Source organism: Melospiza melodia, chromosome 2 (assembly GCF_035770615.1).
Source record: "Melospiza melodia melodia isolate bMelMel2 chromosome 2, bMelMel2.pri, whole genome shotgun sequence".
Lineage (NCBI taxonomy): Eukaryota > Metazoa > Chordata > Aves > Passeriformes > Passerellidae > Melospiza > Melospiza melodia.
In genome coordinates, this window is record NC_086195.1 from 100,987,990 (window position 1) to 101,015,871 (window position 27,882).

Consider the following 27,882-nt stretch of genomic DNA (forward strand, 5'->3'; position numbering starts at 1 on the left):
AAAACCAGTGCTTCTGCCACTGTCGTAAACGAGAGTAGGCAAGCAATTGATCTCTTCATTGGCATTGGGAGCGTTATCTCCCATTTCTGTCTACTGTATTTATGTAGCGAAACAGAAGAACAAAGTCTGAAAGTTGCTAAGTAGACTCCTGTAACGTGCCCAGGTTGGTTTTTTTGGGGTTTGTTTTTTTGGTTTTTTTTTTTTTCCTTTTCTTTTTGCACGTCTCTTGCAACAGTACCAAAGAGATCACTTCTTTGTGAAATAACAAGAGATAAATGTGTCAGTGGAGGGTTTTTTTTTTTTGTTTTTTTTTTAATTCTCCCGCATGCCAGCCTGGACAAAAAACCAAAAGAAATTATGTTGCTAGCCGCACAAAAATAAGCCCATATTTAACATAGCGTGCACAGCTCTGCGACAGCTTTCAGCTGTCCTTCTTTGGGACCTCACAGGTGTTTTGTGTAGTAAAACCAGAGAAGTAAAGCAAGAGACACCTTATTTCTGAGCCCTGAGCTGGGATGCAGGGACACTGCTGTGCTCTGCGGGGTAATCCTTAATACACATATTAAAAAAAAAAAAAAAAAAAAAAAAAAGCGGCTGTAATTGCCTGCATTGCTCGTGCTTCCTTACCAGTGACCTCTCCCAGTTCAGCTTCACTAAAGTAAAATAGCGTAAATGACAACTCTCTGTACAGTCTGCACACAGACAGAGCCCTTTATATGGAAGTAATAGGTTCTCCTCCCCGGCTGCCCCAGCCCGGCTGGAGTATCGCAGTGTGGAACATCGCAGTGTGGTATATCTCAGTGTGGAACATCGCAGTGTGGTATATCGCAGTGTGGAACATCGCAGTGTGGAACATCGCAGTGTGATATATCGCAGTGTGGTATATCGCAGTGTGGAGCATCGCTGCTCGGAGAGCCGGAGCAGAAAGCGCAGCGCCCACTAGCGCCTGTGAGCGGGGGCCGGCGTTCCCTCCGCGCCCCGTGCAGAAACGTCCTCCAGGGCAAGGAAATGTGCGCGGGGCTGCGGAATGTGGTACGGACAAAAGAAGGTTTAAGCCCATCTGTGACTAAGTGAGGGTTTGTTTCTTCCTTGTCTAAGCTCAGAAAAAGCAGAGATGTAAAAGTTGTCTTTCCCCTGCTGCTCCCCATCTGTCCGAGGAGGTGTGTGAATGGGGCAAGTGTTCCATACATCTTCACACTAATAGTGAAGGGAATTGGAAGGGCTGCGTGGCTGTAAAGCCTTGATGGGAAACATGAACTACGCCAGACACATTTCTGAGCTTTGGATACCCTGCCCCGACACTTGAAAGCTACAAAAGATTTGTGAGATATTTCCATTAGACCCTGTTCTTTTGTCAGGTGTTTTGGGGGATTTGTTTATTGGTTTACATGCATGAGAGTTTGTTACTGGGCAGTATTGAGATTTTCTTGGAGATTGTCTGATCTCCTTCATGTGGAGATGAATTTTCCAAGGAAGGCAACAAACAACCCTCTGGAAAAAAAAAATACCAAGTAGATAAGCTCAAAATAAACTTTCACAATGGCAGTGAATGTCTCTTGCATTTACTTATTGTTTGTTGTGGATTGGGCTACTGGTTAATGTTCCCAGTCAGATTCAAGCACTTAAAATGGTGTCCATCATAATATAATTTCCTGTGCAGGGTTCCCAAAGCTGTAAGAGGCAGCTTTGTATTATATCACACACCCTGGAGCACAAGTAGGTGATGATGAACTAGACCTGTGTTCTTCTAACTCTGTCTTTAAAAACTTTCATTAAACCATTGGTTCACATTTTATAAATGTCTTAAGATACTAAGACCTTGTTTAGCAGAGAAAGAAAACTCCAAATATGTTCTCAAGCACTTTTGGCTCGAGGTCTAAAATCATCTGGTGAATAATAAAGGACAGTCCAGGATTAACATTTATCCATTCTCTACCTCTATTTGACAGTCACACCTTTCCCTTATTTGTGCTGTGCATTCCTCATCAATAGTTAGAACCAAAATGTACACCTAAATAGTTCCCTATGCCAAAAATTAGTTACACAAACCCATTCATATGGAAGGTACTAAATATCAAACTAGTTGAAAATAATTTGCAGCAATTCATGATTTTCTCTATTTTCTCATTTTCCAAAAAAAAAAAAAAATCCACTTATTTTATTACAGGATAACACTTGGCATGGATATAAAATATTTTATAAAGTTCCTGTGTCTTTATGGTTGTAGAATCAAAATAAGTTTCCTTGCAATGTGTACAAATTGATTGTGGATAATGGCAAAAGACTTTTATTAAGACTGTTTGAGTTCACTGTTGTCTGTTCCTCTTCAGCGCTCTGTGATTCACTGCAACTGAAATTTATTAATATGAATACTTGGTTTTAAGCTTATGTATATAAGTCTTTATACAAAGTAAATTCTTGGAATATTTATACAATAAAAATACTTATAAAGTTAGTAGTTCCTGAATACATTCATAGCTTTAGGTGCAGCTGTAGTTCTATAGACGGAGACTTAACTTTGGAAAGCAAGAAGCTGAGCCACAAAAGAGTAAAAAAAAAGAAAACCACATTTTATCCTTATACTTTGGAAAGGAATGGAAATTTTTACAGAAAAGCAGTGAATACATTTGAGAAAGAAACAAATTTAAGAAAATCATAAATACCTAAAGGAGGTGAATCACAATAATTAAATTTTATCCACACAAAATACTTTTTAGTTAAAAGTATAGGCTAGCAAGTTTGTTTTATTAAAATTTGTTCTTCTAAACATATGAGTATAAACTTAAGATGTAAATTTCAAAACAAGAAAAATGAGCTACCACCATCTAAATTGCTTTCATCTAGCTGGTTAGAAAGAGTTTTAATTGTTGTTCTTTTGCTTAATTACACCCTTCTATCTGATGATCAGTCCCAGGCAGTTGAGAATAATTCTGTTTTCACACGTAAAGAGGAAAAGGGCAACTTAGATCCACAACAGAACTCAGGTTCCACACTCATACTGCCAATTGTCCCATGACTTAGGTGCCAAAATCCCTTAGTAAGCTCGCCTCAACACAATTCACCAAGTGGGTAGGTTTCCACTGTCGGCCATATTGGTAGAGGCGCAAATCTCAGAGCTGCTGGGGGTTTTCTGAAGAGAGAATCTGTGCCTAAACACAAGCAGTCTTGGCTTGGGTTCACTGCATTTGCACAAGTGGACCTCCAAGGAAGGTTAAGCTGAAATGAGGCTGTGTGCTTCTGCGTCCATATTTGCATTCTGTGGCACAGCTAATAACCAGTTGGGCAGGTCATTTCCAGGGTGGGAAACCAGTTTTCACACATCCAGCTTCCATTGTTCCCACAGGACAAGAGAACTTGAGCCAGGTTTCCTACGTGGCAGCAGTGAACGTGAGCAGTCAAATGTGAGGTCTACAATAATTAAGGTTTCCCTGGTTCTTCCTTGGAAAATTTAAATCAGTTGACAAATACACTACTACCAGGAGGAAGACTTTCTTACTTCTCAAGGAAAATGTGCCATGTTACTGAGAAAGGATTTTAAGGGCTGAATTCAACTGTACCTGCTGTGGGGCTGTACCATGTCTTCACTGTCAATATCATGGAGTTCCCCTCACTAAAAATGAAGGTCTTTTGTTCTCTGCTGGTAAAGTTGTCCTCCTTTGATAGTGGGACCCTCAAGTAGATACTTCTAAAGTGTTCTTCTGTGGCTTTTACTTTCTGTTGTAATCTATACTATCTACAACCATATTCAAAACAAACATTTTCTTAACAGCTCTAAGTTTTATTTTTTCCTATCAAGCTGAAACAATTACAAGGAAAATAATGCATATAAAAGTATCTATAATTGAGAAAATGTTTTCTTGAGTGTTTTCTTTCCTACTGATACAAACTTAAAATTCAGCATACAGTTTACAAGTAAGGGCTGATAGCTGAATACTTTTAAATATTGTGATATGTAATGGCTGCAGTAAACACAGTTTTGGAAGCTAGGTTTATGCTAGCAAATTAAACTTGCCTGGGAATGTTCCTATGCAATAAAGCCAACTAGCACATATGCCTCTTTGTAAATTTCTGCTGTTCAAAACAAGATAGTAGCAGCAGTAGCCTTCCAGCTGGGAAGGGTCTCAGATGTGCATCCTCCCTCTCCTTCAAACTGCAACCAGGAATTGGGGTTTAGGATGCTTAAAGTGTACCAAGGGCAATTCAAACAGTTTTACAGTGTAGACCATCATGTTCTACGAAACATTCCTGGCACTAGTGCAAATGTAGCTTCAACTGTTTTATATTACAGTAAATGTCTTAAAACATATATTCACATTGGACATTTTTATAGGCACAAGCTCTTGGTCTTGCAATCTTTACATGGGCAACATTCCTATTGACTTCTAGAAATGAAATCTTAAAAAAAGAGATTCCTTCATTAGTTAGGAATCCAGCTTTGGCTTATAATTAGAGAAGAAAAAGGAAGTAAAATTATAACACAGGAGGAGCTTGCTAAAATGCTCCCTAAAACAGTTTTCCAATGGCATTAAAGTATTACGCACGAATACGAGTCCTGCTTAATTAATTTAGCAGCCTAGACTAGAGATTCAGGTTTTTGTGTTCCCATGCTTTTGTGCTGGGTATTTGAAGCTGAAAATGTAAACATGAATGCATTTTCTATAAGAGCTTCTAGAAAAATGTTAGGGAAGGCAGGGCACATTCCTTGCTGGGTTTTGTGTTAGATTCTTTATACTCAATGTCAGTCCCAGAAACCAGCCTGGGAAGTTAGAGTCTTCTTGCAACAGGTTGCCTCCTGTTAAATTTATAAGGCTATTTGTGACTTTTATTGATAGGAACACCATAAATGCATTATGCAAAGTGACCAATGCATTTATTTGTGTGTTTTCCCTCCAGTTAATATGAACTAACACAGGATTTGCCTGTTTGGGAGTCACATAAATGCAATGTCTTATGCTTCTTTTTACAGCTGTTGCTTGTTTTGAATAGTCAGACATATATAAAATGACAGAGGAAAGATTATTCTTTAGAATTTTCACTTTGCCATTTACAAATCAATGATGTTTGCATCTGTCTTAACACATTTGTGAAGGGGCCTGTAAGGGAAGATGGTGGTACAGATTGAGCTGGAAAACAGTCTTGAGAAGAAAAGTATTGCTAGTTTTATTCAGAACCAGTAGATACTAAGAATGATATAGTTGACACTTCATAAATAATAGCACACCAAAAAAAATCAGGAAGAAAATTACTTTTTGACTCAGTCTTGCAGTCAATTGTTATTTTTCCCAAATAAAAATTTCAGGGTCAGTTTTGATAATCTAACCCTAACAAAGAAGAATAAAATCTTACTTTCTTCCACTTGAACAGCTTTCAGATAGCAATTACTAATTGGAGGTCTGTTAGAAAGATTTATTTGGGAAATGGTTGACTTTGTTTCTACAGCTTGTTTTCCCACAGACAATGTTTTTAGTACCCATCTCAGAAACATTTTTTAATGACAAATCCCTTAATTACTGATGGAAAGAAAAAGCCCCTAAATTTATGCTCTTTAATTTGCCTCAGCACTCATTGACCTCTCATGTAAATTCTAGTAATCTTCAGTTCATCGCCTCGCTTCTTAGGAGACACTGTAATAATGCAGAAAGAAACATTATTTCTTGCTGCTGAGTAACAGTACAAAACTTGGTTAATTAAAAAGCCTCGGCAAGCAAGGTCCTTGTGTCTGAGAGAAGTCTGAGCTCTCTTTAAGGCTCAGTTATTTCTCTGATAACCAGCGATTATCTGTTTTGCAGAAGTAATTCCAATAAGACAAAGGTGCCCTCTGTAGGGGACAGGCTGTAAATGATGATGGGGAGCTGGAGTTTAATATTTGCAGAATGCGACAGAAAAGAGTAACTTCCTAGCAGTTTGGCTCTCTGAGAGGCACTACAGATTAAATATTATGTACAAATTAAACAGTGCTCAAAAAAAAAAAAAACAAACCTCTCTCACTTTAAAATAAAGCAGAAAAAATTACTCTCCACTGCAGATATCAACAAACAGGTTTGCAATAAGCTTTCCCAAAGCTAAATGTGTAGCACAGTGAAAACTGCACTGCAATAATCTCCTGAATAAAAGGAAATATGAATTTCAGTCAAAAGAACTTTATAAAAATAATAAAATTCCAAAAGCAACACGCTTAAAAGGTCTCTGTAGGATGTACTAAAAAGTTTACCACAAAGCAGATTCATTAACCATCCCAGGCGACTCACATATTGCTTGCTAAGGAATTGCCTTTGTTAGCATGCCCACAGACACACATTAACTGGTGTGCAGAATCTCTAGTGGCTATTTGCAATTATTTTGGGAATTCTTCCCTCAATTTATAATGGCAACTAATGCCAGCCCAGAGAGAGGTAGAGAATTCAACACTAGATGTAGTTCATTGCTCATTATTAATTTTTTTTAGGCTTCATTTTTACAATCCATGAGGATGACCTGCAGTTCTTGTTATCTTGATTTTCTCTGTCTCCTTCTCTTTTTACATTACTTTTAATTTATATATACCCGTATTGTTGGAGTAACCATCTCATTGCATTTAGTACCCTTCACTACTATGTAATGAACTGCAGCATGGACTAGGCAAACCCCTTAGAAATATTATTTACCCTCCAAATGACTTTACTGGAGAGCCAAAGAAGCAGAATGTAGTTCTAGTAATTAGTGTTCATTATATTTTGGTTACTACAATGTACTTGACTAAACCATAGTTTAGAAAGCAAAGATCAGTGTTGTAAATGTGCAGTCTATAGACTCTAAATACACAGCCTGCTGCTAAACATGACTGTAAAAAGAAGGATGGGCTTGGGTCACCTGTAGGAAAGTTAAGAGTAATAAATTTCAAAAGCTATGGATTGGCAAAGGTGTTTGAGATTTTTTTTCTGGTCTAGATCATCAGTAAGGGTCCATTTTCCTATTTCACAACATTAAACCTGACTGCCTTCCAGAGGCAGGGTTGAAGGAAAGGGAGAATATAAACCTATGACATTGCCTTTCCTAATCACAGGTTCTGGTCAAAGAGAGCTTGTTCCTTTCTTTGCCCACTGTAGGAAATGCTTGTATGAGAGATGCATCCCATATTTGAACCATGTAAACATCAGATTAATGCTGCCTTTTGTTTTAACTATTATCTAAATCAGTAAACTCTTTTCCTTCAAATAGCGTTGAACCTCCCAGTCTCATTGAAGAGAAGTAATTTCACTATTCTACTTTTTGATCTTCAGGGCATGCCTCCAAGTCTATTTACATAAATAAATGTACAGGGAATGACTGGGATTATGGAGCTTTGTGGGCTTTTGATGTGCCCTCTTCACATTCTGTTGCTTACCCTATGAATCAGATCTGACACTTAGCAGGGTATTCACTTTACCTTCTCTCACAGCCAAAATTAATGCAACCTAGAGGACAAAAGTGGGGATCCTAACTCAATGGGGAATGCTTGTAGATGCTGCCATTCTGTGTGAATGTCCTTCACAGGTCGAATGACATTCTTTTCCCCTGACATAAAGAACATTTATGCTGTAAAATCCCTGGAGTAAACACTGCCTTACTCTGCTTAATTGTTGCATCTTTAATGGAAGTCCATGGTTATATTTGAATACCTGTCCTGAAGTCTGAAAGTTACCTCAGGGCAGGTCTCCTAAAAGTCTTTCTTGGCACTATCCAACCCTTTAACTAAACATAGGACAAATATCCAAGGGTATATTTTCCTTTCCTTTTACTAGACATCTTGCCTGTGTCTAAACATGCAAGCTGGAACCTTCTAGTTTATTTTATTGAATCTTCCTGGTCCTTTTTAAATGCAGTCGCAAAGGTCTTGTATCTTTTGGAAGATATGTGATAGATGTGAAAAGCATTGCTTTTCAAGAATTGTTTGGATTTTTTTCCCCATAAGTTTTCTTCTTTTAGATTTTTCTTTACTACTAGAGACTGCCAGTTATTCTATGGCAGCTGCTTCCAGACAGTACTCACACAACCTATCTTTAGATGGTTTATGTGTCAGAGACAGGAGCCAGGTCTCCTTATGCAGTCAGTGAAGAGAAGTATGCATATTCAGAGCAGAGATTTGGAACACCTAAATGACAACCTCTGAGCTGGTACTCAGAGAAACATCCTAGGTGATCTGAGACAGGCCTCTATCACAAGTGGAACTAAAAATATGTCAAACTCTTCTTTCACTTAAGGTACCAAATTTATTTTAATATTTAATTGTCCTTTCTTAATTTCATCACTTACCATTTCCTTTGTATCCACTTTTGGTCTTTATTGTGCCATCTTTCACCTGTTGTGATCAAGGTAACATTTTAAATGCTTTCTTAATGACTAATTCTTTTTCTGTTTTTAAACAGTCATAATCAGCTTTGACTTGGAAAAAGCTATGGTTAGTCTAAACACGCAATTTCTTATTTTCTGATGTCTCCTTCTTATTTTCTTGTTTTTTTCCTTCTTTCCTTTTTTTCTTGCTTCTCATTAGCCAAATTCAGCTTATTATCTATTCCTGGAATTGGTTTGACTCTTTCTTTCCAGTTTAAGGTCATACAAACTGTAAAAGTTGTACAAAAAAAAAAAAAAAAAAGAAAAACCACACCTGCTGTATGTAAAAAACCTGTAAAAATTGTTTAAAGTCTTAAATATCTGGGGTTTTTTAAATCTTTCATTTGTATAGTTTTATTAATTTTACTCAAATGTCCACAGTTTTGATACCTCTACCCCCAGTACTTTTCCTGAATGGCTGCCAACTGTCTTTGGGCTCTGTTGTCTGGCATTATATTCCTTGGCCCCAGTCCTGAAAAATTTATACACTAGAGTAATTCTACACATGAGAGCAGGCCCACTGACTGTTGATGCATAACATTATTCTGGAGTGCATGCATTTTCAGGGCTTGGATAATTGGTTTGATTTTACTGGCCAATCATTGCAAACAATTTGTAATGGAATTTTACTCAATTCTAGAAATTTTTTTTATGCTCTCTGCAAGTTGCCCCAAGTTTTATACACTCTCATAGACTAAGACATTGATTAGGCGGTCTTAATTATTAAATCTACTCTTTATTTTCTATTCATGATGATGATGCCCACAAACATATTAGAGTCTACATGAACTGAATATATTACAGTTTTTCACATGTACACAGAGTTGGATTTTTAATTTTTTTTTCCCTACAGTTGAGTAAATAAACAGTAGTTGATTCTCATAGCCTGCTCCCATCCCATAACCCATTCCCATGATAAAAAATGAGCTATCAGGTCAAACCTCAGAGACTTTTATTGCAACATCCATAACTAACCATATAAATGTGTCTGTGATATATTTATTAATTTAAAAGAAGTTCAGCCTTTAGTTAATTTACTATGAGCCCTCTGATTGCATCACTGCTGGAATGCCTTCTTTCCTGACTAGCAACAGAAGACCACAAGTATGTAGGCCAACAAGTGTTACAGAGAAATTGCTATACAATTATTTCTCTGCCTCTGTGTCCATCTTTTTATTGCCGAAGTCCCAACTAGTAGCCAAACTGGTTTCTTGATCCTTTTTCTAATTTAAACAAAACACATCCAAGTGTACCAGGGCTTGAATCCCTAGCTGCTAGGATCCAGGCTCCTCCTGAGTAAACCAAGCAACGTCACTTTTTCCCAGCTAAGAAATTGGTCAAATAGGTATGAAAGCCAGGTTACTATTCCCTGTCTGATATTCAATATTGGTTTAAACTTCTTTTCCTTTTGCATTTTTGAACACCTTGCATCCACTTTGCATGCATAATAGAGTATGCCTTCTTAAACTGTAACCATCTTTAAACCTGAATGCTCTTTTGGGCCTCTGTTTTCACTCTTTGAAGGATGTCCTGTCAATCTCATCCTTATGCAGGTATCAGTAATATTTATTTTTCCCTTTGGAATCTTTTCCTAGTGTCGTCTATTTCCTCCCAAGAAGGTTCAACACTTTGAGAGTAAGCAGTATAGTTATCCAGACAAAATAGGAACAAAACTGTATGTGGTGAAGCCTACTTAGTGTAAGCTTTTTTGAGCAGTTTGAGCAACCTCTGAGATTTCTATCTATAGTTTTTCTTAGATATTTAAGACTTGTACATATTACAGCAATTTGCTGATCTTGCATGTATATATGTGCTGCCCCTTGTGGAACCTTAAAAAAAAAAGATTTTTTTTTCCTCAAATTTACATTCACCTTTAGTTGCAGTGTCACAGAGTGACTAAACTTTGTCCATAAACTTGGTTTTAAGTATGTGAGTAGCTTTAATAATTTCCATGCTGAATAGGAGGAGCTTTCAAGCAATATAGTGCCAGAACTGTTTCAGATTCACAAGTGTATTGTTTCAGAGAATTCTTAGCACTCTATTTTGAGTTGTAGCCACCAACCTTTTGTAGTGGTATTGAGCACACAGAGAAATCATTAAAGTCAAAGTGGTGAATATTTGGTAATAGAAAATAGGAATTTGATTTCAGCTTACATAGATGTAGTCTTGAAATATTGATTTATTAGATACAAAAAATGGATCTGAACAGGTCCTTATCTACCTTTTTTTAAGCATTTATCAAAAAGCAATAGAAATTCTATAGTTACTGAACTTTTATTTTATAATGCAATTACATATTTGTCTTACATTATTTAAATACTTCTGTCAGGGTTTGAGTTTGAAATTATAAGAATTAAATAGAATTATATTCTTTATTACTCACTCGAGATTAAGTAAAGTCTTCTCCTTATGATGAGAAGTGTTTGCTGACTGAGTCAGGGCTTTTATATTTCTGGTCCTTTCATTCATATTTCTAGAATCAGAATAATCCAGTATTGTGTTTAATCAGAATTACCTAATTTATTGGGGTTTTCTCTTTCTCTGATGTTTTTGCCTACCAGCATGTAACCTTTTGTCATAAGAGTTAAAAGAAGACTTGTTTTGGTTTAGCTGTTTGTAGGGGGTTTTTGGCTAAAGCTCTTTTTGTCTAGTTTTTTGGAGGGTTGGAATCTTTTTGTGGATAGTGTTGACCTTTTTTGGAAGTACTGTTGACTCATCCTGAGGAGGAAGAGTTTAAGGGAAAAGTAGTTGACCTAATCTTCTATTTATCAAACAGAATTTGTCTGCTTTTGTAAGTTGTGTATACTTACTGATGTATTGTATCACACTGGAAATTATTTTTGCTATGAGGAGCAGTACAAGCTGTCTCCAGTTGTTAAGTCAGTGAGGTCACTGTTTCACAATATCCTATCCAGTTTCCTTATTTCTATTATTCAGAAAGGCTTTTCCTTTCTGCCTTCACAGATTTCATTAAGAACATTTATCTGTTTCATCAGGGAAGAGAGTCAAATACTTCTAGTTTTTCTGTTGTGATTTTATATCCTGTCCCTTTGTTATTTGTCAGCTTCTTGTTTGTAACTTGTCCTGAAATCCTGAAATCCCTGATGGGGTGGGATTAGTTTTTGGTTTTCAGATATTATATATAAAGCTGTGCTTGAGATAAGGAAATGCTGTTAATTATTCCCTTTAAAGAATCCCCCCATCTCTTCTGTTTCAGCAATGAGAATTTTCTTCCTTTACATTTGGTTGCCTCATTTTAAACATTGCTTGGTTAAAAATACTAAATGGTTTCACAGTTTATTGTACCATGCCATGAATTCCTTAGCTCTTCAATTATTGTTTACTCATTTAGGCACCACATTTCCATCTCTGCTGTGAGTATACTAAAACCCAGTTGTGACAGATGAACTGAATCACACTGAGTCTGTGTCCTTCCCTTTTGCTTTTATTTGAGCTTCCCTTGTATGATAATGGACTAGTGTCAGCCTATTCTTAGGGCCATATTGGAATTCCTTATACTGCCCTTTTGTTTTCAGTTTTGTACTGTTGATCTCTGTCACTTCCTAAGCAGAAAGTATCTTTGTTTTATTTTTAGTTGGGCAGAGCAGTGGTTGTGGTCACCACTGTCCCCTGCTGCCTGGCATGCCGGTGCATCATAGCCACACGTGATCTGTCTTCAGAAAATGCAGTGTGGTCAAAATTTTCTTTTTGTGTCTGAAAAATTTGCCTCTTTTTTTCTTGTGAAAATTTGGAGAGAAATATGTCAGACAGCAAGTCATCATTTTGGTTGATGATTCCTCCTTTCAGTTTTCCCCTCACACTGTCTTTTCCATGTTTGTTGCTTTGTAACTCAATGCTGAAGCCATTCATCCCAAAGAAACGAGGTGTGTTCTGGTATTGTGTCAGTAGCAGCTTGGAAGCAGCTGCTCGGTCATCTTTGTCTTCAGTGCCCTCTTCCTTCACTGGAACATTACACTGTTCAATATTAGTTTGTTTAGCATTATGGTTTGGAATCTGATGTATGTGGCACACTGCTGTGTATGTTTTCAAATGCTTAGTGGAGTTTTTTTCTGTCTGTTGTAATAAATACTACTACTCTTCTTGCTAACTTACCGTCCATGTTCTGTTCACTGGTGAAATATCTATTCTTTTGTTCCAGTTACTCTATGTGTCTACTGTAAAATGCATTTCCTGTAGTTGCTCTTGGTGTCCAGACTACTGGAATTCAGTGGTTTGTGTCTAGTCTGCCTAATTTCAGTCCCATCTAGAAGAGACTGGCCATGCCCTCACTAAACAGCATTTGATCATGGGTCTCCTCTGAGCCTCATGTACTTTCTTCTGCACACCACAGATAAAATTTTTACTTTGTAGGGATGTATTTCAGCTAAAAAAGGCATTAAGTAATGTTAGAACTATGCTGCAACTCATGCATTATCTAAAGTTGTTTTGGGTGCCCTAAAGCACAACATGGAATATGTGGCAGTATTTGAGAGTGCAAAGCTCTTTAGGAGAATGACAGAAGACATCAAAACAGATACAGACCAATCTCAGGTATCTCTTGGAATCACTACTGCTGCAATACTCCCCAGAACTACACTGATATTTTTGTTTTGGAATGAAATAGTCAATTAGCCTTGGCTAACAGGAAACCACCCACCCAGATGCTGATTATTCCCACAACTCACTGGTATGGAGGTGGGGAAAAATAGTAAGAACAGGAATGATAAAACTCATGGGTCAAGATAAAGACAGGGACATAATTTAACAATTTCAGTAATGGGAAAAACAGACTGATCTGGGAAAATTAATTTATTGCCAATTAGAATAAAAAAAAAAAATGTAACCAATAATTTCCATAGTGGGAAACAAGATAAACATTAACACAATACCTTTCCTAGTCCCTTTCCCAACCTCAACTTCACTTCCCAAAAAACCGGGGGAGTGATCAGTGCATAAGAGTCCTGCCTCCTCACACTTTCCCCTGTGCTGGCAAGGGCTCCTCAGAGGCTGTGATTCCTTCAGGAACAGCCATCTGAACAGACCACTCTGGTGTCTTCCTCAGGCTGCAGTGGAAATAGCCTCTCTTCTGACCTTGGTGTTCTCCCTGATGTTTCTCACTCTTTCTTCCCTCTCTCTCTGTCTTGTGTTTTCTGCCCTTTTTGAAATATGATTTTGTGTTGTGTTACCAAATTGTCTGATGGGTTCAGCTTTGGGAAATTTGACACAGAGATCATGGGAGATTGCCACTCTTCTAGAGCACAGATTACCCAAAAAGGATACTCCACAAGTTCGAAAGTGTCATTACATACTTGTCCTTAGGCAATGGAATTAAGCCCAACTTCCATGTAAACAGAGGGGGGCCTTTGAAGACCCCCAGAAACAAAATTTGCACATTTGGTTACCTAATTATGAAATTATAAGCCTAATTAGTTGAGTAGCACGTGACTGTTGAGAAAGTAATATCTCCGCATATTTTACATTTTTTTCTGGAAGGACAGACAATCACATTTCTCATGTACAGCCACTTTAATCACCCAGAAAGGAATATGTAGTCAAATTAGGACATTACTTGAGCATATACTTGCCAAAACTATTGTTAAATATTCCAGAAATTGTCTATATACTAAGATCTTTTTTCATTTCTTTTTATGGTATAACAGATGTTCAGTGATATCTGGCCTCCAAGACAAACTGCAGCTCTCAGTCTCCAGTTTCCATTATCTTGTTCCCAACAGAACCGTGGGAGCATAGAGTAACATCCTGTTCAGGAAACCTCATGGAGAAAGTTTTTCTGTGTCTGCTCCATGCCCCAGTTTTGAATTTCTAATTTCAGCAAGCTCAATGTCCACATTTTCTAGAATCAAAACTGAAAGCATAGTCCAGTGTTCAGGTTAGGACACCTAAGTGAGGACATCAATGAGTGAAATGCTATATATCATCTAAAACATAAAGCATTTGATTGCATCACTCTGAAGAGTCAGAATAACAGAATAATAAAATGGTTTGGGTTGGAAGGGACCTTAAAAATCATGTAGTTACAATTCCCCCTGCTATGGGCAGGGAGACCTTCCTCTATACCAGGTTGCTCAAGGCCCCACCTGGCCTGGCCTTAGAAAGGCCAGAGAGCTAAACCACAGCATTCAACATTACACTTTCCATTGGCATTCAAACTACTGCTGCTCTCTCCCCTTGTCTGTATAGTTACCTACCGAGAGAAGCCTATTTCTAAGTGTCTTCCTTTCAGACTACATCTTACCACTGGAGAAAGGAAGAGACAGAAGAAAACCTCTCAAAATAGCTTTCAAGTGTTATTTCCACACCATTTCCAAATTTTCAAGGCAGCAGGTCAGCTACCAGTCCCATATGTCTCTGTTGATTCATTAATGGCAGTAACAACAGTAATTGCTACTCAGAACTATGAATAGGTTTTTGCTGAAGAAATTCTATAGCTGCCTCACATTAATATGGGAGTTAAAATGAAAAATTTACAATGTTTAGCTCAAACCTGCTATGACTTTTTACCTTTATTGTTATAATTTTTGTATAGTAACAAGAACACTATATAGCATATGAAGAGTTTAAGCATTTTCTCATAGAGTGACTTTTAGAGTATAATTGATTCTAAAGAAACAAACAATCTGGGAGTATATATAATACAGCTTTTAAGCACTTGATTGTATAAAAAAAATCCATTTCACATTATATGACCTCATTTTGAAACCCAATAGCTAAAGAAAGTACGTTATGAATTTCCAATACACGAGAAATTGTAGTTTACGATCCATAGTGTGTGAGATGTGTACTTGCATTTTAACTATAATGTTATATATTTGTATAATTTTAAATACAAAGGCCTTATGATTGCTTTGGTTTTGTATTTGAGTGACTAGAATTGCATAACCTTTACAACTATAAATTAGACAGTCTCCTGCCTCTGATGCAAGTTAATATTTAACTAGTTACTGCTGGGCTTAAGCACAGAAGAAATTTTACAAGAACTTTTACTTTGCTTTCACATTATGAAGAAAAAAAATGCAGAAATTTGTGCCTTTTTACATTTTATTTAGACAAACATGAAGAAGGAAAATGTTCTAGAAAGAAATTTGCATTCATCCACGTATGTACATTGATTCTCTAAACTTTGAATTGTTATAGACTTTCTTAGAAAGTCTTTTTCATCCCCCAGTTCTCCACTTTCACTCTGTCTCTGTTTTCTCTTACCTTGTTGGTTTTGTCTTGTCAAAATCATACTGCCTGTCCTATATCCCTTTTGTTGGAGATGGGAACTTCTACATTATATCTGCATGTACAGCTGCTCCATCCTAGTCTTTGGTTTCTTTCCCTTCTACTAGATCAGTGGGACTTTTCTATGCTGTCAGATGGCAAAAATATTTCATGCAAGTTCAGCAAGTGTCACAATCCTAAACAAATGGTGTTGCAGTTTCCATCTTGGACTTGGATGGAGCTAGCCCAGGAGCAACTGCAAGTTTTTGTATCCCAGTCTAGTCTTAGTAAACCAAAAGCAGAAGGCAGCAAAATGAAGACATTCACCCAGGAAAAATTGTCAAGCACTCTGACAGAGTACAATGGCTAGATTTATAGTGTTTTTTTCATGTGGCTCTGAGACAGGCTGTTTGGGTACAAGTGTACTCTCTGGTTTACATAAACAAACTCTGGGGCAAGGTTAGGGGCAAAAGGTTGGGCCCATGTCAGTCATGGGTGTAGAAAAGCCTCCCAGCATGTGCTTGCCAGCAGTGTAAAGAGGCTCTGACATACTCAACTAATCTGATGTCTTCCCTTGTGGGGGCTTGTGGCTGGTGTTAGGGGGCCAGTACAGCAAGAGAGATGTCCAGGATTGCAGAGCAAAGGGTCAGGTGGGACCTGCAGACATCCACAGCTTTGGACTGAGCACACACCCCCTTAGGGATACTCTAAGCCTGCTGTGGGGATGTGTGGGGCCAGGTCACAGCACACACTGGTTTCAGTCTTCTCCCTCCCAGGGTCAAATAAAGATAAAACTAAGAAATCTGGTGAAAAAAAGGGTGGGGAGAGAAAGCTAATAGGGCTAGAGGATATGAAACTAATTGGAAGAGGGAGTTATTTGTTCCATTTGAACTACCTTGATCAAAGAAGAATTCATGTGAGTTTTGGGTAAGGTTTATAGCAGGGTTGTTTTTTTTCTCTTTTCTTTTTTTCTTTTTCAAAACCTCCTTTGCTTATCTGAAGTATTAACTTTCCATTTCCGCTGCTGAAGCAGATGTTTTGCTTGTCGCAGACATTAAGGCACTCTTAATGTGCAGTTACTGAATTCTTTCCTAAAAGAGCATTTTAAATTTGACAATGTTTCTTACATTTTTAAAGCAGTGACCTCATTTTGAAAAGATTTTTTTCCAATACATATGTCACCACTGGAAAAATACTAATCTGCAAAACTTAGTATAAAATGTCTCCATTTATTAAACATCTACTATACAGATTTCAGCTGTCACAAAAGCCAGTCGTGCATTCTTGTGAGTGCTGGCATTCTGAAAAGGGGTTTGTTTCAAGCAAGAAATATATTTTCATTGTGATTTCACTAAAATAAATATTTAAACAAATTTCAACAGTTAAAAACGTCTTTGCAAATCGTACCCTTAATGACTAGAAAGTATTACTATGCCAACAAAAAGATTAATTCAGTAAACTCAGTTAAGACTCATTCTCTTTATGTCCAGACCTATCACCTGTTGGATGCTATAGTGTCCATTTCTAACACTGGTGTTTCTTAAAGAAACTGTTACCTAAAAATGGCAGAATGAAAGATTTATATTGAAACACAATTAGGGGGCTGAGTCCCTTTTTGTTCTTCCCTTCCTCTTCATTTAATTTGTAAATGCATACATTTGATTAATCTCTATATTTTTGCTTTCACAAGTTTAATCTGCCACTATACTTTGATCTTTTAAAAGACCTTTTTGTGGCAGTTTAGGAAGAGTTACAAGGAAAAAAAACCTTGTGTTTTCTGAAGGGACCACCAATACAATATATTTTTTAAAAATGCTCATAAGTTAATCATAGGCATTCTTAATGATGATATCTATTACAAAACACAAGGGAGATTGGAAAGTCAAAACAGAGGAGGGTGTTATAATGTGGCAATCACTATATCTAGACAGTATATTTTTAAGATAAGCATATCAAGGAATTGTTTGCATTCTTCAGTTGCTGATGCCATCTTCCAGTCTGCCTGCTCAAGGCTTTTTTTTTGTTTGTTCTATCCTCTTTTCTTCCCATCACACAAGCTGGAGTTCATTTGAATCTTTCTTTCTGTGAGATCTTTCAAAACACTATGCTCCTCTAATTTACACAGTAATGAGGTTGCCCTGTCTCTGACCTTGGAGAGCTAGCTTGGACTTCCTATATATTTTTGGAGGAGATCTCTAGCCCTGATTAGAGCTAATGGGTGCTGAAAAGCTGTGTTTAAGAGTTGTTTTAAGTCAACTCTTTGGGAAATCTGGCCTTCAGTTCCCAGAGTCTGCAGCTGTTTTGTGGAAAAGGGAACCAGAAAAAGAAGAAAGGTGTGTGTGGGGTGTGTGTGTGTGTTTATGAACACTCGGTAGCTAACAGAGAGTCAAGTTTTTGCATTAAACAATGATTCGACTTCTTGTCTTGTCTAATGAATACGGCACACATTCCCCATAATTATAGCACTTACTTTTTCCTGTCCAAACATTTTGAAACAGCTGAAGACTCAAGCAATATTCAGTCTGGAAACCCTGTACCAGAGGGCTAGTGTATGGTTTTAGTCAAAGGAGCTAATCCTTCTGTGCAGTCCTCCAATTATTTTTCTTCACAAATAAGTATTGCTACTTTATTTTATCCAGAATGAATTCTATTCAATGAGCACTCATCAAATTCCAATCTTAATTAGACTCTAACAAAGCCAAACAAACAAATCACTGTGCTTGGATAAAGGCATGTGGGCTGGAGCGTGTGAAAAGAAGAGGTTATACATTTAAATTGTTTTACTTTCTTAACCACTGTAGGTGCTACAAAGCAACAGATGTAATTTATTATGGCCTTTGACGGTCAAACAGACTGGGTTGAATTATGATCACAACATTTCATGCAATTCTGTACCACTGCTATCTTTGTGGGTATCTAAAGCTGTTTTCTCATTTTGCTTCCCTGCCCCCCCCTACTTTTTATTTGTACATAGAGTTATATTTTGTCTCAGCTATCAGATGACAGCCACTGTGTAAAAATACTTGAGTTCCCTTACATGGTTTGTATCATCACCAGAAAGCCTTGATAAAAATGCAGCCTTATTATCTGTGTAGTTTATTCTCTCCATATATTTCAGAATGTATGTCCTAATTTGATATTCCAATATATATAATCAGTCAGCACTTTCCTTTCATGTTTTTTGACAGAAACACAGGCAGCATACCAGGCAATTAGTCTGAAGAATGATTCCAAAACCCAGTCGTACTTCTACCCTCACCCTTTACATGCTTTGCTGATATAGGATGTTTGTAATTTATTTCTCTGTGAACCCTTTTTATCTTCTTTCTTCTTTTAATTTTTGAGCTAAAAGGTCATTCCCTTAAATACTGGTTGTTTTCACCTTTTTAAATAAACTCAGTTCTGGAAATAAAAAGCTGCTTGGGTTTTTTGTTGGGTTTTTTTTTTGGTGGGTTTTTTTTTCCTTGTTGGTTCATTTGTTTGTTTTGGGGGTTTTGTTTGGTTTTTTTTTTTTGAGAAAGCCCATATTTAGTATTAAGAACCTTATTGATTATTAGCCATATAAGGGATGGGTTTAGAAATACTAATGTGTTAAACTTAACTATAGTTCTAAGACACACATAACAAGTACTCCTTATTACAGATTTACTATCCTTATGATATCTGTCCACAGAACAGGGGAATAGGTCAAGATATGTCTTCCCATCAACATTTCTGTACACATGTGAAAGTTTTCTGTTCAAGGTATGCACTTCCTTTTTCACATTTCTTTCCTACTTGGTAACTTTTAAAAACTTCCAAAACTGTGTTTTAATTTTTTCTTTTTCATTCCCACCCTCCAAGAAAAATGTATTTTAATATTTCACCTACTTGGCATGCAATGACATGCATATAACAACTAAAAAAGAGGTTCTTAAAACATGGTCCAGATTTGTGAAGAGCTTCACGGTTCACTGAACGTTTTATTTAATATGGAGATTGTATTCAGAGTTGTTTGATTTGCAGAAATAACAAGCCCAAATGCTTCAGTTTCTAATGGTAATTAGTTTTCAGCCTAGACAGTCTGTTTAGTTATATATTTACTACCTTGTAAAGAACTATCACAACAAACCCTAAAGCATTATTCTAAAATTAATAAGCTAAAGAAAGAGGAAATTCTTCACTTTTGCATAGCAACACTCTGTATTCTACTTTTTGATTGCAAAATCTACCTTTTCAATTATAGGTGTACTAAATTATGATGCTTGAAAAACTATAAAAGGCAATTATCAATGTTTCTTAATACCATAAATGACTAATGCAAGAATGTTTTGCTGTAAGGGAAACAAAGACTAGTATTGTGAGCAGATTTCCTTAGCTTCCTGAGTCAGAATAGAAAAAACTTTGATTCATATACTTTTGGTGTTATTTGCAATTAATATTAGTTTCTGTGGTGGTTAAAATAATATGCTACAGATTCCATTGCAGCTTACATATTAAAAAATAAAGGCACACTATTTATCCATGTCTTAAAGTTCACTTGGCCTTCATGACATCAGGTAAGGAAGCAGAGAGGTTAGAGCACAATACCTTGCAGTGGTTCATATATTCCTGCCTTATGCAAGAAAACATCTGAAAGAGTCACTTCTTCACCCAGGTAAATATTCTGATCTATCCCTTGCTGCTTTTCGAAGTTAATGGAAGGAAAGTCTCCTTTACCAGATACTGTGTTGGGTTTTTTGGACTGGACTCTTCTTCAAGGGCTCAACAATGAGCGAGCTCTCGGTGTCCGCGGGGGCTAAGAATGCCCCCATTATTCTCACTCAGCGTGCCTTGCCATTGATTTCTGCCTCTGAACATGGATAGAGGACACGCTTGAGCTGGCAGAAGGAATCACATCATGGCATAGACACCTCAGAAGAAGTATGCATTATGGAAATCTTCTTAACAAAAAGAGTTCCTCAGCAATCATTAGCATTAGAGGTTCTCTCAACTCTCTTTCACAAATGGCAAGGGAAAGCAAAGAAGGGAACATTTTCAAATCTTGGAAAGACTGACCCTCTCCCTTTGTGCTGCTGTGTCAAAAGAGCTTTATATGCCCTTTCATTCCAAATCAGTATAATTGCTTTTGTTCAAAACCAGGTCCAGGCTTCTTAGCAGTGGAAGCAAAATAAGATGTGTACTGTTTAGAGGCCAAGGAACTAAGTCACTTTGTTGTTCCTCATCACTGCCAATAGTTACATTAAGTTTTGTGGGGACTCCAGAAGGCTTTCCAAAGTAGAAAACACATGAGATGAAGTGGAATGGGTTGGTAGGATGTCAGGCTGCCAATCAAGGCACAGCCTCACCAAGAGTGGGAAGCTCTGCCTTCATTCTCAGTGCCACAGGAGCTGTTCTGTAGGCAGTGAAATGGTGGCCTACTCAGGGTTTTGGACATGTGCAGCAGTTGTGTGAACTACTTGATTTCTCTGTTAGCCACCAATAAGGCTCATGCCTCTTCCATCTTCCCTTCCCTCCTCTTTGTTTCCCTGCCTTCTGCTCTGATCCCTTTCTTTTTCAATAGGGTTAATTTTCTTCCAGTTCAACACTCTGAAACAGATCAGCAGGGTCAAGGAAATACTTTAAAAAAAGTAAAACAAAAAGACAAGAAAAAAGCAGAAAGCAGGAAAAGCGCATGTCTCCTTGCCTCTTTCACCTTCAGTAGAATATAGCAATCAAATCAGCTGAGTTATGTCATAAAACTACACACTAAAATAGCTCCTTTTAATTCTTCCTCAAAACCTTTAGCTAGGAAGGCCACTTCAGAACAACAAAGACTACATTGAAAAGGTAGTGAATTTGAAACCTCAGAAAATTAGATGCAACTAGTCATATTACAACCCTGTAATCATTTTCTAAGGACAGTCTTAGTTTGAAATCATTCCTACCCAATCCTGAAAGTTACTGCTTCCTATTAACAAAAGATGGTCTGAACTTGAAAACTGGTCTGAAACTGCCAGAGAAATGACAGAACTGCTCTGAATGTTCTCTGAGAAGGAACTTATTTTTTCCTAGTGGTAGTTGGTGAGGGCATTTCCTTGACAGTATTTACGAGGATGACAGAAGTGGTCATTCATTTCTCCAAGTCTCTTCCAGTAAAAAATATTTATTCACTGTAGATGTGAATGTTTATTGTGTCAGAGAAACAGGAAATACAGGCTTCATATCTGAAGACTGCATATTTTAACTTAAGTGTGCTTTCTAAAAGTCTGTGATTTCTGCAAAGCAAAGGAAAATCTCTAAAAAAAAAGTCCAATGCTTCAGTTCCAGGGGACTTATATTAAAACCTAAATAATTTTACATATAATTTTAATCCTTTCATTACATGCATGTTGTTTATTTAATGTCCTAAACAGCAATGTCCATGGAAATAAAAAAAAAAAAAGTAATTAGTCTTTTAAGAAGACTGAAATTTTGAGGATTTCTGTGATATATTCATGGACATGAGCATATGATGACTTACTTTCAATACAATGAGAAAGATGTGGTTTTGTTAAAGCATTAATAAGAACAATTAACCTTGTAGTACATTAATGCATATGTAAAATACAAGATGGTCATAAACAAGATAATAAGTATGTTTAACCATATAGTTTTCTTTTTAGACTTCTGTGAAGTTAGGCTGGGGTTTCAATATATTTGGGAAGTTAAAATGCACTGGATGATGTTGTAATAAGAACAGTCATATCATAAAGTATGTTAGGTATTGTTTGAGACACATAGTTTACATGTTTTGTTTACAGGAACATTATTTACAAAACTATCCAAAACAGATAGTGCAAGAATTAGAAGAGTCTAAGAGTTAAGTTAGAAAAAGAATTCTTTCCCAGAGGAAAAAAATCTCTGTTTTCTGTAATTCAGCTTGAATAGCTCAGCCAACTGGCTAATGAGTGTGATAAAAAACTGTAGAGGTTTTCTTGTTAGACTCATATGAAGTTAGTATTAAAACATTATAGTAATAATTTATTGCTTTTACCATGTTGGCACACAATATTTTTTGTAATAGTTTTAATAAGTTCCATACGACCCACTGGAAAGACAAACTTAACACATTATTGATTATCTTTTGCTAACAGTCAACATTTTGGTTAAAACTTTAAAACTAATTGGAGAAATGATGCAGAAGTTTATATCCTTGATATAAAGTGTCAGAAACCAAATAAAATTTTTAAAAATGGTTCTTGTTTGCTGTTATATTCTATTTTACACATTTCTTTTTTAAAGTAAAACCTCTGCAATGTCCATTTGTACCATCTGAGGAGAGCAGTGGCTACAAGCTTTAACCTCTTATATTCTTTCCTCTGAAATTATAACTGCTCTTTCTGTCATTGAAACAAGGTTAGAAAATCAAATAAGGTGTACGTCTGATCTGCAGAAGCATTACTACAGAAATGTTTATTAAAGAAAGTAAACATTTCTTTGTAATTTGTTTGTTGTAGCTAATAAGACAAGATGAAAGACACTTTTTTCAAAATGCGGTTAAGATCCAGAATTCTTAAGGTACTTGCATCCAAAATCCCTAGGTCTTTTTTGGTTTTTCTGTAAATTTTAGCAAGCACAACATTCAGAACATGATTATATAGTTAAAGTGAACAAGTTTTGCAGAATTGTATTTGCATGGACAACTGAATTACTTGCAAGTAAATTGGAAGTGGAAATTCTTACAAATTCCTTCCTAAATTAAAAGAAACTAAAGAAAACAAATGTTTTCTAAAATCTTGTTTCTTTTTTCCTACTACTACTACTAGGGAAAATAGTAGTAAAAACTTGTGGGAAACCCAGTGACATTCTTGCTTTTCTGTTTGCCTATTTAGGCTACAATTTGGTGCTGCAGTAATTTCTTAAGACTACAGTAACTTCTCAGGAATGTCAAGAAAATGTTATCTGGAAATTAGAGAAACAATGGAATTACTTGAATTTGTGGAATAATTTTTAGCTGAAAGACAAAATATACTCTTCAAAATCTAAGACCCTAATCATTTACTGCTAGTAAAAGAAAGTAGAATACAGTATACCCAGTCCTGCCAGGAAGAGAGTTTTTACCATAATTCTTCCTGGAACAACAGGAATTAGGGAACAGACAAGCTAAACAGGGCTGCCACCTCCCTATCAAAACCTGTCAAGCCAAAATACTATTACTTTTGGGATGTCAGTGTCTTACTAAACCACTTAGCATTAATTGACAACTTCTCCTGCAGTGTAAGAGACTTAATTGCAAACTTAGCACAACTCCATAGTTTGAAGTAGCAGAGCCCAAGTGTCAAAGCTGGCAGTTTTAAAAATTAGTTAGCCTAGAAGAAGACAAAATGCAGAGGGTGAAAAGTTCTTCCTGTCAGGGAAAACTATACACAGGCTTGATGGAATGCCTGTCCTGGTCTCTGCTGTCACCAACAAACGTGGCCCATATTTTGCTGCTGCTGTGTTGGAAAATAATTGAGGAAACTGCAGTGGAGAAGTCCATGGTTATGGCTGACAGTGTCCAAGGACCATCTGAGTCCTGCAGTAATTCTCATATGTTAAAACAGCTCTTGTTTCAAGGAATGGAAGAGAGTTTGCTGCCAGGGCAGGGAGCAGACAGCCTGCTGGGGTGTGTGATCAGCTGCTTGTCAGAGAGATCGTCAGACTCACATACTGGTTGGGACGTGGCTTTTCTCTCCACAGTGTGAAGCTGCAAATGCACTGGTATGACTTTGATGATGATGTTTCATTGCTTATGAGAATTAAATGTATCCCAATAGAAGATTGGGGCATTTGAAAGAAACTTGATCGGTTATTGCAGGGTTACTAATTTTTCTGATTCACCAGACTGACACCTTTTCATTCTGTTTTTTTTTTCAACACTTATGTTCAAAAATGCTGCTTGACTTAAAATTCTGGAGCTATTTAAACCTCTAAATCACCTCATAGTAGGCCAAATGAAAACTGACAGTTTAAGAAACTTTAAACAATCATACTTAAAAGTTAAATTAATTTTTCTTGAACTTAATGTAACTTATTTGTTTGCGATTTCAGAGAAAAACTGTCTTATAACACATTTAGAAGGTCTACAGCATAATTTTCTAGAACTAAAGATGTACATGAAAATGCAATTACTTTATTACCAATAATTTATAAGAAAAGACTAGACAGTAACTAGACACATGCCTGTGAATTTAAATTATAAGGGATATAAGCAAATAGATTTCCAAGAGCTATTTATAAACCAGAATTTATTAGCAGTTCAGACAGAATTGTACTTAACTGTAAAGCAGTCCCAGCAGAGAAATGTAGGATTGTTTTGTGGGGAGCCTTTCCGGTTAGGCATGACTATAGAAAGCAACTTATTCTTGACACTGCCACCTTCAATAGTAGTATGTTGTGTATGGTCTTTATATAAAGTTAGTAAAGTCCAAGAGATAATGAGATTAACAGAAAAATGTAGAACAGATGTTTTGTATAATGTCTAATGTGATGTATAAGCAACTTCAATAAGGCTTTTTAAAACCATAGTCTCCTAAAAAGGACCATTGAAAGTATGGGACCCTTAGCTAGCAAATTAAAGCCAGCACATGTAATGATAGGTTTGTTTTCTGTAATTACTTTTCACAGACCTTTTAGAAACAGTTTGTGGAGAAACCCCAGGGTTCTGTGCACCACAGATTGCAAACCACTGAATTAAACATCCAGGACTGGTGGAGGAGTTAGCCAGTGGGCTAAACAGGAACAAAAGAGTAATAGTTTCTAAACACACAGAGCACCCAGAGCTAGGGATTTATATAGCTCACAGTTGGTTAGGCCAGTGATATGAGTAAAGAGCTCTGGGTTTATTTAGAATGGTTATAGCCACTTGTATTTGTTACCAAAGTTTACATTAGAGATGCATGTAATGAAGAAAAAATTTTACTGAATTAGAAGATAAGTTTGTAATGAAAGAAAAGGACACAAAAGAAGTGTTTAGCTGGAGCTAATGGGATATTGATATTACACAGTGAAAAAAGGAGGCCATTGGCACCCAAAATGAAAAGCAAATGCAGTGGAATTTGCGTCTGAAGGTAAGATTTGAGAGCCTGAGCTCTGAGGGCTTCTTTCTGAGGATCCACAGCTATAAAGGCTGAGGAATGTTTTAGGAACTCTAGATAAAATGAGCTAAGTAATTAGAAAAATCTAAGTAATTAGAACAGGATGCATTTTACGTATTTTGATTGTAGCCATTTAATGTAAGCAAAGGCCTAGCCTAAATCTCCTTCCTTAGTTTCAGGCTTTACTGTTCTGTGAGACAAGACGCATGAGAGAGAGAAATCAGAGCCAGTGGAGGCAGCTAAAAAAGCAACACTGTATTTGTGCTGTACTGAGGGACTCAAGATTGTAATACATTTTCTGCCAAATTTCTAGAGGTATTTTGGTGTCAATACCTCTGGTGCTGAATTTTATGAAGGACCAGCTAATAGTGGTACCATGTAGCCTGGTGTAGACAAGGAAGAGACCATGTAGTATCACTCATTCTCCAAACCATCACAGTATTTACAGTCTAGGTCTGCTGCTGGCAAGTTCTACATGCCAACAAAGTCCTTAGACCCCCTTGCAGCAACTGTCTCATTCTATATGTGCATAGCAACCTGAGAGGTTTCATCCCTATCCCCCATTTCAACCAAACAGGTCTCTTTTGTCCCTGGTCACTGCCTTAGCCAAAAGGGAGTGTCACTCTCTTCCTCCCTACAAGGTATATGCAAGGAAAAGTGACCTCACATGAATTGTCCCAGAAAAGGAAGTCTCTTCTATGCCCTGAGTAAAGCACAGAGCAACTCTTTGAAACTTAAAATTTACTCTCTCTTCACATTTACAATATCTGCTCTGCTTTTTGGCTTCCCAGAACATTAAACATTTTATTTTCCCCATGTCTGTTTCTGTCCAGTTTTAAGAGTGATGGTTCTAATGGCCAACAGAGATTTCTAGAAGATAAGCAACAACTTTACAGTTTCTGAGAAAGTGGAAAAGTCAAGATTTTCTGTTTAAAAATTGTGATTCAGAAATACCTGCTCATACTTATATGGTGATAGTATTTTAAATTAAGATTTTATAGCAATAATAAGACCAGAAACCCTGTGAAAATGAGGTAATTCATAGTATGTTGTATAAAAGGCAGTGGTACAATAATAATAGGACAATGAGAAACATGAAGAGATTTAACAGTTAAATCTTGAGGTGATATTTAATAACTAGAAGTCTGATAAAGCACTATTTACCATAATTACATATATAGTTAAACTTTATGTACATGTTTTAGTTACAATATCTCAAGCTAGTGAAAGAGAATCTGCTGCCAGACCATAACAGATTGTTCCCACAGGACATCTGTTTCGTGTGTTTAATTTCTTTAAAAAAGTAGGCAATTCTTTGTGGCTATAAAAGTATGAAAGCATAAAGTTTTATTTGATATTATGTCAAAATTAAATAGTTATGCCACATTTTTTCTTTTATCCCAAATAATATTTAATGCTGACACAGTTCTGATGCACCAGTAAATTATTATACAGTCTTCTAAAACTATTGCAGCATTCAGAACATGAAAAACACTAAAATACTTTTGGGCTAGACACAGAGCATTTCTTTGGGATTAAGCACCTTATTGAAATGGGATAAATGCGCTTACACACACAAAAAAATATCTAAAAACCCAACATTCAGAGGTGTCTTTTTAGGCATCTTTAATTCAAGGCAGACTCATGGCCTTTGGCTGATGAATGGGTATAACATGGAGCAGAGCAGCTTCACTGGGAGCTCCAGTTCATACAAAGACTTGCATGGGATTTAGCCACTTCCAAGCTGAGGTGTCTTGTGTCTATGGCCCAGGGAGGACACTAATGCTAAGTATCCTTGGAGTAAAGGGGATACCACCACCAGTATAGACACTTATGCCTGAGCTAGTTGTCAGCACTGTCTTTGTGGAAAAAGAATACAGGTACCTAAATACAAGAGCTTGTTCGGGGATTCATTTATCTCATTCTATCAGAAACATCTCAAATATGACTATTAATATGACTAATTATGACTAATCTCTCCAAAAAAATATCTGTTTCCCTCATTAACTACAAATGGAGACTAGACATCTTGTTTGGGGGTAGATATTTGCTTTATTCATATATAAAGTTAAATGGCGCTCATTCTCCTTGATTTGTAAGCCCCAAATCAAACCCAGCTACCCCAGACCAAACACTGGGCCCAACTACCCAAGCCATAAGTGTGATCAAAGGAGACCTAGGAAACAACAGGACAATTATATTCTTATCAGTCAGGACAGATTTAAATGCTGCT